The 13,199-nt window shown below is 36.5% G+C and overlaps 1 protein-coding gene across 4 annotated transcripts in view; it reads right to left on the bottom strand.

Annotated features, from left to right (window-relative positions):
* PTN (pleiotrophin) overlaps positions 1–13,199 on the bottom strand; it is a 103,621-nt gene that overhangs the window by 32,102 nt on the left and 58,320 nt on the right. The gene's annotated exons all lie outside the window — the stretch shown is intronic.

The raw sequence follows: 13,199 nt of genomic DNA, 5'->3' as shown, positions 1-13,199 counted from the left end.
TTTCTTGCCTCTTTGTTTCCTGGTGCGCGAGGAGAGGGGATTAAGCGCACCGCTTAAAGGAGCTCCAGAGACGGGCACGAGCCGCGGCGATCAGCGCGGACCCCAGAGACGGGCATGAGACGCTAAGGCCGCTGCTGCCGCCACCAAGAGGCCTGTGTGCGAGCACAGGTCACTCTCCACACCTCCCCTCCCGGGAGCCTGTGCAGCCCGCCACTGCCAGGGTGCCGGGATCCAGGGACAACTTACCCGGGAGAACACACGGCGCGCCTCAGGCTGGTGCAACGTCATGCCGGCCTCTGCCGCCGCAGGATCGCCCCGCATCCATAGCCCTCCCTCCCCCGGCCTGAGTGAGCCAGAGCCCCCGAATCAGCTGCTCCTTTAACCCCATCCTGTCTGGGCGGGAATAGACGCCCTCAGGTGACCTACAGGCAGAGGCGGGTCCAAATCCAAAGCTGAACCCCAGGAGCTGCGCGAACAAAGAAGAGAAAGGGAAATCCCTTGCAGCAGCCTCTGGAGCAGCGGATTAAATCACAATCAACGTGATGTACCTGCATCTGTGGAATGCCTGAATAGACAACGAATCATCCCAAATTGAGGAGGTGGACTTTGGGAGCAAGGATATATGTATTTTTTTCCTTTTTCTCTCTTTGTGAGTGTGTATCTGTATGCTTCTGTGTGTGATTTTGTCTGTATAGCTTTGCTTTCACCATTTGTCCTAGGGTTCTTTCCGTCCCCCCTTTTTTTTTTTTTAAGTATAGTTTTTAGCACTTGTTTTCATTGGTGGATTTGCTTTTTGATTTGGTTGCTCTCTTCTTTCTTTTTTCTTTATTACTTTCTAATTTTTTATTTTTAATAATTACTTTCTATTTTAATAACTTTATTTTACTTTTTTTATTTTTTTCTTTCTTTCTTTCTTTTTTTCTCCCTTTTCTTCTGAACCGTGTGGCTGACAGGGTCTTGGTGCTCCCGCTGGGTGTCAGGCCTGTGCCTCTGAGGTGGGAGAGGTGAGTTCAGCACATTGGTCCACCAGAGACCTCCCACCTCCACATAATATCAAACAGCAAAAATTCTTCCACAGATCTCCATCTCAATGCTAAGACCCAGCTCCACTCAACGACCAGCAAGCTCCAGTGCTGGACACCCCATGCCAAACAACTAGCAAGAGAGGAACAAACCCTATCCATTAGCAGAGAGGCTGCCTGAAATCATACTAAGTTCACAGACACTCCAAAACACACACCCAGACACGGTCCTGCCCACCAGAAAGACAAGATCCAACCTCATCCACCAGAACACAGGCACTACTCCCATCCACCAGGAAGCCTACACAGCCCACTGAACCAACCATAGCCACTGGGGGCAGACACCAAAAATAAATGGGAACTACGAACATGCACACTGCAAAAAGGAGACCACAAACACAGTAAGTTAAGCAAAATGAGAAGACAGAGAAATACACAGCAGATGAAGGAACAAGATAAAAACCCACCAGAACAAACAAATGAAGACGAAATAGGCAGTCTACCTGAAAAAGAATTCAGAGTAATGATAGTAAAGATGGTCCAAAATCTTGGAAATAGAATGCAGAAAATTCAAGAAACGTTTAACAAGGACGTAGAAGAACTACAGAGCAAACAAACAATGATGAACAACACAATAAATGAAATTTTAAAATCTCTAGAAGGAATCAATAGCAGAATAACTGAGGCAGAAGAATGGATAACTGACCTGGAAGATGAAAGAGTGGAAATAACTACTGCAGAGCAGAATAAAGAAAAAAGAATGAAAAGAATTGAAGACAGTCTCAGAGACCTCTGGAACAACATTAAACACACCAACAGTCGAATTATAGGGATCCCAGAAGAAGAAGAGAAAAAGAAAGGGACTGAGAAAATATTTGAAGAGATTATAGTTGAAAACTTCCCTAATATGGGAAAGGAAATAGTGAATCAAGTCCAGGAAGCACAGAGAGTCCCATACAGGATAAATCCAAGGAGAAACACGCCAAGACACATATTAATCAAATGATCAAAAAATAAATACAAAGAAAAGATATTAAAAGCAGCAAGGGAAAAACAACCAATAATATACAAGGGAATACCCATAAGGTTAACAGCTGATCTTTCAGCAGAAACTCTACAAGCAGAAGGGAGTGGCAGGACATATTTAAAGTGATGAAAGCGAAAAACCTACAACCAAGATTACTCTACCCAGCAAGGAACTCATTCAGATTCCAAAGAAGAATTAAAACCTTTACAGAATTACCCAGCAAGGAACTCATTCAGATTCCAAAGAAGAATTAAAACCTTTACAGACAAGCAAAAGCTAAGAGAATTCAGCACCACCAAACCAGCTTTACAACAAATACTAAAAGAACTTCTCTGGCAGGAAACACAAGAGAAGGAAAAGGCCTACAATAGCAAACCCAAACAATTAAGAAAATGGTAATATGAACATAGATATCGATAATTACCTTAAATGTAAATGGATTAAATGTTTCAACCAAAAGACATAGACTGGCTGAATGGATACAAAAACAAGACTCATATATATGCTGTCTACAAGAGACCCACTTCAGACCTAGGGACACATACAGACTGAAAGTGAGGGGATGGAAAAAGGTATTCCATGCAAATGGAATTCAAAAGAAAGCTGAAGTAGCAATTCTTATATCAGACAAAATAGACTTTAAAATAAAGACTATTACAAGAGACAAAGATGGACACCACGTAATGATCAAGAGATCAATCCAAGAAGACAGAACAATTGTAAATATTTATGCAGCCAATATAGGAGCACATCAATACATAAGGCAAATGCTAACAGCCATAAAAGGGGAAATCGACAGTAACACAGTCATAGTAGGGGATGTTAACACCCCACTTTCACCAATGGACAGATCATTCAAAATGAAAATAATAAGGAAACACAAGATTTCAATGATACATTAAACAAGATGGACTTAATTGATATTTATAGGACATTCCATCCAAAAACAACAGAATACACTTTCTTCTCAAGTGCTCATGGAACATACTCCAGGATAGATCATATCTTGGGTCACAAATCAAGCCTTGGTAAATATAAGAAAATTGAAATGGTATCAAGTATCATTTACGACCCCAACACTATGAGACTAGATATCAATTACAGGAAAAAATCTGTAAAAAATACAAACACATGGAGGCTAAACAATACAATACTTAATAACCAAGAGATCACTGCAGATATCAAAGGGGAAATTAAAAAATACCTAGAAACAAATGACAAGGAAAACACGATGACCCAAAACCTATGGGATGCATCAAAAGCAGTTCTAAGAGGGAAGTTTTTAGCAATACAATCCTACCTCAAGAAACAAGAAACATGTCAAATAAACAACCTAACCTTACACCTAAAGCAATTACAGAAGGAAGAACAAAAAGATCCCAAAGTTAGCAGAAGGAAAAAAATCATAAAGATCAGATCAGAATTAATTAGAAAAAAGTGAAGAAAACAATAGTAAAGATCAATAAAACTAAAAGCTGGTTCTTGGAGAAGATAAACAAAATTGACAAACCATTAGCTAGATTCATCAAGAAAAAAAGGGAGAAGACTCAAATCAATAGAATTAGAAATGAAAAAGGAGAAGTAACAACTGACACTGCAGAAATACAAAGGATCATGAGAGATTACTGCAAGCAACTATATGCCACTAAAATGGACAACCTGGAAAAAATGGACAAATTCTTAGAAAAGCACAAGCTTCCAAGACTAAACCAGGAAGAAATACAAAATATAAACAGACCAACCACAAGCATTGAAATTGAAACTGTGATTAAACATCTTCCAACAAACAAAAGCCCAGGGCCAGATGGATTCACAGGTGAATTCTATCAAACATTTAGAGAAGAGAAAACACCCATCCTTCTCAAACTCTTCCAAAATATAGCAGAGGGAGGAACACTCCCAAACTCATTCTACGAAGCCACCATCATCACCCTGATACCCAAACCAGACAAAGTTGTTACAAAAAATGAAAACTACAGGCCAATATCACTGACCCACAGCCAACATCGTTCTCAATGGTGAAAAACTGAAACCATTTTCACTAACATCAGGAACAAGACAAGCTTGCACACTACCAGAAAACTACTAGAGCTAATCAATGAATTTTGTAAAGTAGCAGGATACAAAATTAATACACAGAAATCTCTTGCATTCCTATACACTAATGATGAAAAATCTGGAAGAGAAATTAAGGAAACACTCCCATTTACCATTGCAACAAAAAGAATAAAATACCTAGGAATAAACCTACCTAAGAAGACTAAAGACCTGTATGCAGAAAACTGTGACACTGATGAAAGAAATTAAAGATGACACAAACAGATGGAGAGATATACCATGTTCTTGGATTGGAAGAATCAACATTGTGAAAATGACTCTACTACCCAAAGCAATTTACAGATTCAAGGCAATACCTATCAAACTACCAATGGCATTTTTCACAGAGCTAGAGCAAAAAATTTCACAATTTGTATGGAAACACAAAAGACCCCGAATAGCCAAAGCAATCTTTAGAAAGAAAAACGGAGCTGGAGGAATCAGACTCCCTGACTTCAGGCTATACTACAAAGCTACAGTAATCAAGACAGTATGGTAATGGCACAAAAACAGAAATACAGATCAATGGAGCAGGATAGAAAGCCCACAGATAAACCCACGCACATATGGTCACCTTATTTTTGATAAAGGAGGCAAAAATTTTACTGTTTTAAGGATTTTTTACATAAAGTGGTGTAATGTTCATTTTGAATAGGAAGTTATATGTCAAAGATACATATGTCAATTCCTAGAGCAACCATTAAAAGAAATAATTCAGAGTTACAACTTAAAAGAGTAGAAAAATTAAAGTAGGAAACTTAAGATAAGGTTTGATTAACCTAAAATAATCAGAAAAGGAGGGACAAAGGAACAAGGAACAAATGGGATAAAAAGAGCTGGCAAGAAAGTATTGTAAACCTACACATATGAATAATTGCATTAAATACAAATAGACAAAATGTATTAATCAAAAAACACAGATTGTCAAACTAAAGAAACAAGCAATAATGAACTGCATGCTATCTACAAAAGACACACTTTAAATAAATAAATAAATAAATAAATAAATAAATATATATATATATATATATATATATTTTAAGTTAAAAGTTAAAGGATGGGAAAAGTTATTCCACAAAACCAGTCATCATAAAAAAGCTAGTGTGGCTATAGTAGTAATAGTCAATGTAGACTTCAAGTCAGGAAGAATTAACAAAATAAAGAGAGACATTTCATAATTAGAAAAAGTATCTATTAATCTAGAAGGCCCAATACCAAATGGATTTAAATATAATAAAATTTCAAAAGACATGAATTACTCGCTGACAGAACTGAAAAAAGAAACAGACTAATCCAGAATCATAATCGAAGGTTTTAACCACTCTAATTGGTATAAATAGAAAAAAATTCAGTATGAATGAACTTGACTTGATACCAAAACCTAACAAGGACATTACAAGAAACTATAGACCAACATTCCTCATGAACATAAACATAAAAATCTTTAAAAAATATTAGTAAATCAAATCCAGTAAATATTTTTAAAAGCTAATAAATCATAACTAGTGGTGTTTATTCCAGGATGCAAGGCTGTTTTAACAGCTGAATGCCAATGTATTTCATTGCATTAGCAGAATTACCAGAATAATGGAGAAAAATCATGGGATTATTTCAACAGATGCCGTTAAAAAACCTGAATCAAATCCAACACTATTTCCTGAAAAAATAATGATGCGCTAAAATTAGAAAATTGTTGTAATAGTTTTGTTCTTCTTCTTCTTTTTAACGGGCATAAAAAAGTTACCTAAGTATGTTCAGAGTCTTTAAGGAAAGCTTCCAGAGGAGACTAATCTTGAGTTTAATCTCAAATAACCGATTAGTTTAGAGAAAGAAGAACATGCAGGCAAAGGCCTGCAGGTTTGAGTAACTGTGATATATTCCAGGAATCAATGATTAGTTAAAAATTGCTCAAGCATCAGTGAGAAAAGTTGAGAAATAGAAAAGAAACTAAGAGGTGGAAGAGACTAATCTTGATGTTTCTTGCTTGTCATATATAAGGGTCATGTGAGAAATGCAATGATGTTTTACTTTAGGAAATACGGAGCTATGAAGAATTTTGAGAGAAGGAGGACCATGACCAGCTGTGAATCTGAGAGAGCACTCAGCAATCGGTAAGCAGAGTGAATGGAGGATGTGAGCCTAGACTCAGGGAGGCTTAGACAAGGGCACTTGACATAATCCAGGTGAGACACTGAGAAGACTTACACTGTGACACTGGAAAGGGGATAGAGAGAAGACCAAAAAAAGTTATTTAAGGGATAAAATTTATTGGACTTATCACATTAATTGAATGTACTATGGAAGGAGAAATCTAGGACATCTCCCAGATTCTAATCTTCAATCCGGAGGTAGGTGCCAACATAGACAATATGGTTTTAAACAGATTCATAAGTAATACACACTCAGATCTATCCTAAGGACAGTATTCTCAGCAACTGACATATATTAAATCTCAGAATATGTATAATAGATATTTATATATAATATAGTTAATATAGTATCTATTAATATATTAATTCTCAGACATCTGATTATTTAGATTCTTTCACTAGCCTGACTTTTCAGATCAGTAAAAAAAGAAAAGCTTAAAGATGTTAAATGACTAAGGTTAAGTAAGGAAAGGTAGCAAAGATCTGTTTGGACACATTGAGTTTGAGGTACCAATAGGATATCTGAGTTGAAAGAGATAGTAGTTATCGATCTAAGAGACCACAGAGTAAGAACTGAAGACGTACACAAGACGTGAGAATTCTAATTCTTACCTAAGTGAATCGGGGGCAGCAACAGCGCAGTAAGAGGCAAGCAAAGGAAGTTGAATCATGGAAACCAAGCAAACAGGAAGTTTCGAGAAGTAAGAAATGATGAACACGGTCAAATGCTAGAGATAGGTGCCTATGGGAATTAGCAACAAGGAATCACTGGTAACATTGAGGTATATTTTAGCAAAATTGTGAAGTTAAAAAAAAGCACATAGCTGCTTCTGAAACAATCATTAAGTTAACATTAGTTTAGAGACTGTTTCTTGGCCAGCGGGTATCTGTGTGACTCGGCCGAGTTATTATGTTAGAAGAGCCTAATAAATATTCAATGTGACATAATGAAAGGCCCTGAGAACTGCCGCGGTATAAGGAAAAGACTCTGTCCAAGAGTCAAGGGACCAAGTACCTGCTCAGGGAACTGCTATGACTCAAAAGGACGGCAAAGACAATGACTTGTGTCAGAAATAGAATCCCATGGGACTCTTTCAGGTAATCTGGATTAAAGAAAGGAATCTTTTACTCATAAAAGCATAAGAGAAATAAGACACCATCTCACTGCTCTTGGTTGCGAGTCAAAGTGTGCTAGGCACTGGATACCTTGTGTTTTCATAAAGCTCTAAGCCGCTCTTCTGAACCCCTTGCTCCACAAAGCACTCCTCTAAGGACAGCAGCAGCAGCATCACCTGGTAGCTTGCTAGAAATGCAGACTGTCAAGTCCCACCCCAGACCTTCTGAACTAGAATACTCATTCTAACAAGGTCAAGATCCCCAGGTGATATTGAAAATTTGAAAACACTTCTTCTAACCATAATTTCTTTAGGAATAAAAAATTTAAATATTTGATTACTTATTTAAATTATTTATGGTCCAATTTCTTCCAATAATTTTAAGGTACCTTTTAAAATATATACATTCTAGAAAGATGAAAAAATAAAAGTAAAGAAAAAGGCAAAGGGAAAATAAGAGTAGGGAAAGATAATAGCCATCATGGATTAAAGGCTTTGCTCTGTGCTAAAAGCTTCATCTTTTATCCTCTCAACAACATTAGAAAAGAGTCAATATTATTTCAGTTTTACAGGTGAATAAAACATAAGTTAAAGAATCTAGGTAACTTGCCCAAGATCACAAAGTGTTAGAAGCAGAGTTTGTAAGTCAACTATATTTCAATTAAAAAAAAAAATAGAATTTGAACCTAGACTGGTTAAAACCAAATTAGGTCTGTGCTCTTAACCACAAAGTTGAATAGAGAGGTTAAAATACGAAATGCCCATGATGTACTCTTTTATACCTACTAATAATTTACCAACATTTGGTTTTATACTTTCTAGAAGCTGATGTGGAGAGAGAATACAAGAACCACATCCGTATTTAATTCTCTGCCCATCACAATGCTATTTGTGCAGTCGAGGAGAGAGCTAGCACTACTTTTTTGAGGAGCTATACATCCTTGTAAAAATGTGAATTATATAAAATCTCTAGATTACATTTTCTCACTCTGCAGGAATTCTTGAATATACTTAGTGACAGTCTAAAAATGAATGACTTGAGGGCAAATAATTTCTAAAAGCAAAATTACAAATAATTTTACCCCCCAAAATGTGTGTGTATGGAAATAGATAGATGTAGATATAGATACATAACTCCTGCAAAGATATTAGAAATCCTTGTCCTTAGTATAGGTACCAAAGTGGATGGAGCTGCCTGACTTCAGAGCTCCTAGTTTTCTCCTCTGTAGTTTAGGGCCTATGCTAGGTTAGGATGGAACAGGAAAGATCAAAGAGCCTGAAGGTTACCCTCTCTACACACCCACCTCGAACCCATGAGTGATTTAAAATCCCTTCCTACACAGTTCCCACACTGCTAGGAAGTGTCCAGATGGGTACTAAGACACCTGAAGGTAAAGATGTGATGTATGTTTTCTTGGTTTAGTTTGCAAAGTCTGGGTTATTAATGCCTGGTTCCATACTAGGAACAAAGCGCTAGAATAATGAAACAATTGCCCAGGAAGCCATTTGGATTGGAGTTAGCCTCTGCTTCAAGAACGGAAGAGCTGAAACTTGCCAGCTTTGATTTGCACGCCTTTCAGCTACTATTTCCAGCCAATTCAGTTCATACAACTCTAGCTTTCATTTAGAGCTGAGCTCATTGACTAAAAAAATAAAGAAGAATGGAAAAAAAAAAAAAAAACAAGAAAAGAAATCAAGGAAAGGCTTAATTGATTATGCAGAGTGTTGCTTTGGGAAAGAGGAAAATCTTGTTAGAAGCCTAGCAAACTCACTTCATTAGGGACCTAGTGACATCTTCCAAAACCAGAACATTACATCAGGTTAGTTTAAAACATCAAGTGACCTTGTAGTTTGGAAGAGATACCTCACCCCCATTCATTCTGTCTGCCTCATTCTTTGCATTCTTCATCATATTTTATCAACGGTGAAAAGTCTGCTACTAAAAAAACATGCTGAAAGAGATGTAACATTGGAAACTAGAAACATTAAAACCAGGCGTTGTGATTCTGCTCCCTCGCCTTGTCCTCTAAAAGCCCACTTTCTGTTTCTGCTTACACGGTTATTTTCACCTCGTTTCCACATCCCCTTCTCTCAAACACATAGTTCCTTCCATTCATTCTTCTTTCATCTGATGATTCACTGAATGCACTGTTGGTAAAGGAATGTGGACATGAGTATCACATCTCACGATGGTTTGTGAGAGTCAATTGCTTCTTATTCCTTCAGAGATCCTGTGAAGTCCTTCTGCACGGTTTCCATGTCAAAAAAGGAGGTTGTTGATTTTCTTTTCTTTTTTTGGAAGCATCAAATGCGCCACTTACTGAACTCCATCCTTTCTAGAAATAATCAGCCTGAGGGCTAAAACTACCATTGAAATTTATAAAAGAGTGACAAAGAGATAAAAATGGTTCCTTCATGCCAAATAAAATGTACTTAGTTGTGTGAGAAGGTGGCTAATAATAGTGATCTTAGGGCCATAGAGTATCTGGGTTTCAGGAAATTTTGACACATTCTGAAAACATACCTCTTGAGTAAGACAGCGAAGTTCCAGTCAGGCAATAACTCTGTGAGGTGGGTACACTGTGAGATAACTACCCATTCCACCAGAGAGTGCTTATATTGAAAGGGAAAAAAATCTAAAATCAGTAATTTAATCTTCCATCTCAAAAATCTAGGAAAAAATTCAAATCCAAATTAAATACAGGTAGGGACTTCCCTGGTGGCACAGTGGTTAAGAATCCGCCTGCCAATGCAGGGGACATGGGTTTGATCCCTGGTCCAGGATGATCCCACATGCCGCGGGGCAAATAGGCCCGTGCAGGGCACTGCTGAGCCTGCGCTCTAGAGCCCGCGAGCCACAACTACTGAAGCCCGCTTGCCACAACTATTGAAGCCTTGCGCACCTAGAGCCCGTGCTCCGCAACAAGAGAAGCCACCGCATTGAGAAGCCCATGCACCGCAATGAAGAGTAGCCACCGCTTGCCGCAACTAGAGAAAGCCCGCGCGCAGCAACGAAGACCCAACGCAGCCAAAAATAAATAAATAAATTTACAAATTAAATACAGGTAGGAAATAATCAAGATCAGAATAGAAACTGACAAATAGAAAAGAGAAAAATAATAGAGGAAGTCAACGAGATGTCCGCAAGAAACTCACAGAAGATTCTCTCTTTAACTCTGTTCTGTAAAAATCTGTGCAAATACTTGGAATGAAGACATGAACAGGATTGTAGTTAATGTGCAGGCCACTCAAAACTGGGAGAACTATCAAATTACACTGATGATAAATTCAAGATTAATTTTATTCTTAATGGACTACAATGTTGACTTGAAATAAATGAATTAAAAATTAATAATGATAACTGGAAAGTCCTGCATTTGAATGTATTTAAATCAATAACTTAAGCAAACGGCAATAACTTGCTTCACAGTGCTTCACAGGATACAGTGAATTGTTTCTTGGACCACAAGCTTAATATATATAAATGGTAAATATGGGTGGAAAAACGAAGCTAATGAGCAATCAGTACATTCTATTTTTAAGAAGCTCAAACAGAAAATTCTTCTTTATATGAGCTGGAATCTCTCCACCGTAAATTTCATTTAATTTTTCTCAGAGGTAAATGAGGTGAATTCCTGGCAACTCTTACATAGACAATAGGATACAAAATTAACTCTGATTATAATATGGCTAACATGACAATGACAGCAGGGAACAACATTCAACTAGGTTAGAGATAATTACCTTGCAGCTGCAAATTTTAACTAGATTTAAAGTAGTTGCTAACCTAGATCATATTATTTCTTTTAAACCATAAAATAATACCTTGTTCTACTAGCAAATAAATCCAGAAATTTTTATATATCTATAAAACTGTGTTCTATACATCTTTCAATCTCCATACTTAGTAACTACCGAGGTACTCAGCAAATATTTACTGAATGAATAAATGAATAATGTTTAAAAGACTGACCAGCCAAACCCAATGAAACAGTATCACATGGTTGATACCCTTAGGATATTGATCATTATCTTCTGAATTTCATATATAATTCTACAGGGTTGGCTATTTGGTTTTCAGGTCCGTAGTAAATTAGAAGGAAGAAAATAAATGCTATCACCAAGTATATCAGTATCAGCATAAAGATAAAGGAAAATATGGGAAAATTATTTTTTAAAACTCATATGCACATATGAGTCATTTAGGATAGAGTCAAATAGCCCCCAACAACTCAGTTTTCCCTGATTGGAGCACCCAGATGTCAATATTGATATCTGCAAGACAGCTAATATCATCAGTGTACACCGATGTTTCTTATATGTGATCAACAACATAGAAAGTATGCACACTACTAGAGCTAATCAATGAATTTGGTAAAGTAGCAGGATACAAAATTAATGCACAGAAAACTCTTGCATTCCTATACACCAATGATGAAAAATCTGAAAGAGAAATTAAGGAAACACTCCCATTTACCAAAGCAACAAAAAGAATAAAATACCTAGGAATAAACCTACCTAAGAAGACTAAAGACCTGTATGCAGAAAACTGTGACACTGATGAAAGAAATTAAAGATGACACAAACAGATGGAGAGATATACCATGTTCTTGGATTGGAAGAATCAACATTGTGAAAATGACTCTACTACCCAAAGCAATCTACAGATTCATTGCAATTCCTATCAAACTACCAATGGCATTTTTCACAGAGCTAGAGCAAAAAATTTCACAATTTGTATGGAAACACAAAAGACCCCGAATAGCCAAAGCAATCTTTAGAAAGAAAAACGGAGCTGGAGGAATCAGACTCCCTGACTTCAGGCTATACTACAAAGCTACAGTAATCAAGACAGTATGGTAATGGCACAAAAACAGAAATACAGATCAATGGAGCAGGATAGAAAGCCCACAGATAAACCCACGCACATATGGTCACCTTATTTTTGATAAAGGAGGCAAAAATTTTACTGTTTTAAGGATTTTTTACATAAAGTGGTGTAATGTTCATTTTGAATAGGAAGTTATATGTCAAAGATACATATGTCAATTCCTAGAGCAACCATTAAGATAAACCCACGCACATATGGTCACCTTATTTTTGATAAAGGAGGCAAAAATTTTACTGTTTTAAGGATTTTTTACATAAAGTGGTGTAATGTTCATTTTGAATAGGAAGTTATATGTCAAAGATACATATGTCAATTCCTAGAGCAACCATTAAAAGAAATAATTCAGAGTTACAACTTAAAAGAGTAGAAAAATTAAAGTAGGAAACTTAAGATAAGGTTTGATTAACCTAAAATAATCAGAAAAGGAGGGACAAAGGAACAAGGAACAAATGGGATAAAAAGAGCTGGCAAGAAAGTATTGTAAACCTACACATATGAATAATTGCATTAAATACAAATAGACAAAATGTATTAATCAAAAAACACAGATTGTCAAACTAAAGAAACAAGCAATAATGAACTGCATGCTATCTACAAAAGACACACTTTAAATAAATAAATAAATAAATAAATAAATAAATATATATATATATATATATATATATATTTTAAGTTAAGTTAAAGGATGGGAAAAGTTATTCCACAAAACCAGTCATCATAAAAAAGCTAGTGTGGCTATAGTAGTAATAGTCAATGTAGACTTCAAGTCAGGAAGAATTAACAAAATAAAGAGAGACATTTCATAATTAGAAAAAGTATCTATTAATCTAGAAGGCCCAATACCAAATGGATTTAAATATAATAAAATTTCAAAAGACATGAATTACTCGCTGACAG

The sequence above is a fragment of the Physeter macrocephalus genome, chromosome 5, assembly GCF_002837175.3.
Source record: "Physeter macrocephalus isolate SW-GA chromosome 5, ASM283717v5, whole genome shotgun sequence".
NCBI lineage: Eukaryota > Metazoa > Chordata > Mammalia > Artiodactyla > Physeteridae > Physeter > Physeter macrocephalus.
This window is presented reverse-complemented; position numbering and strand designations above follow the sequence as displayed.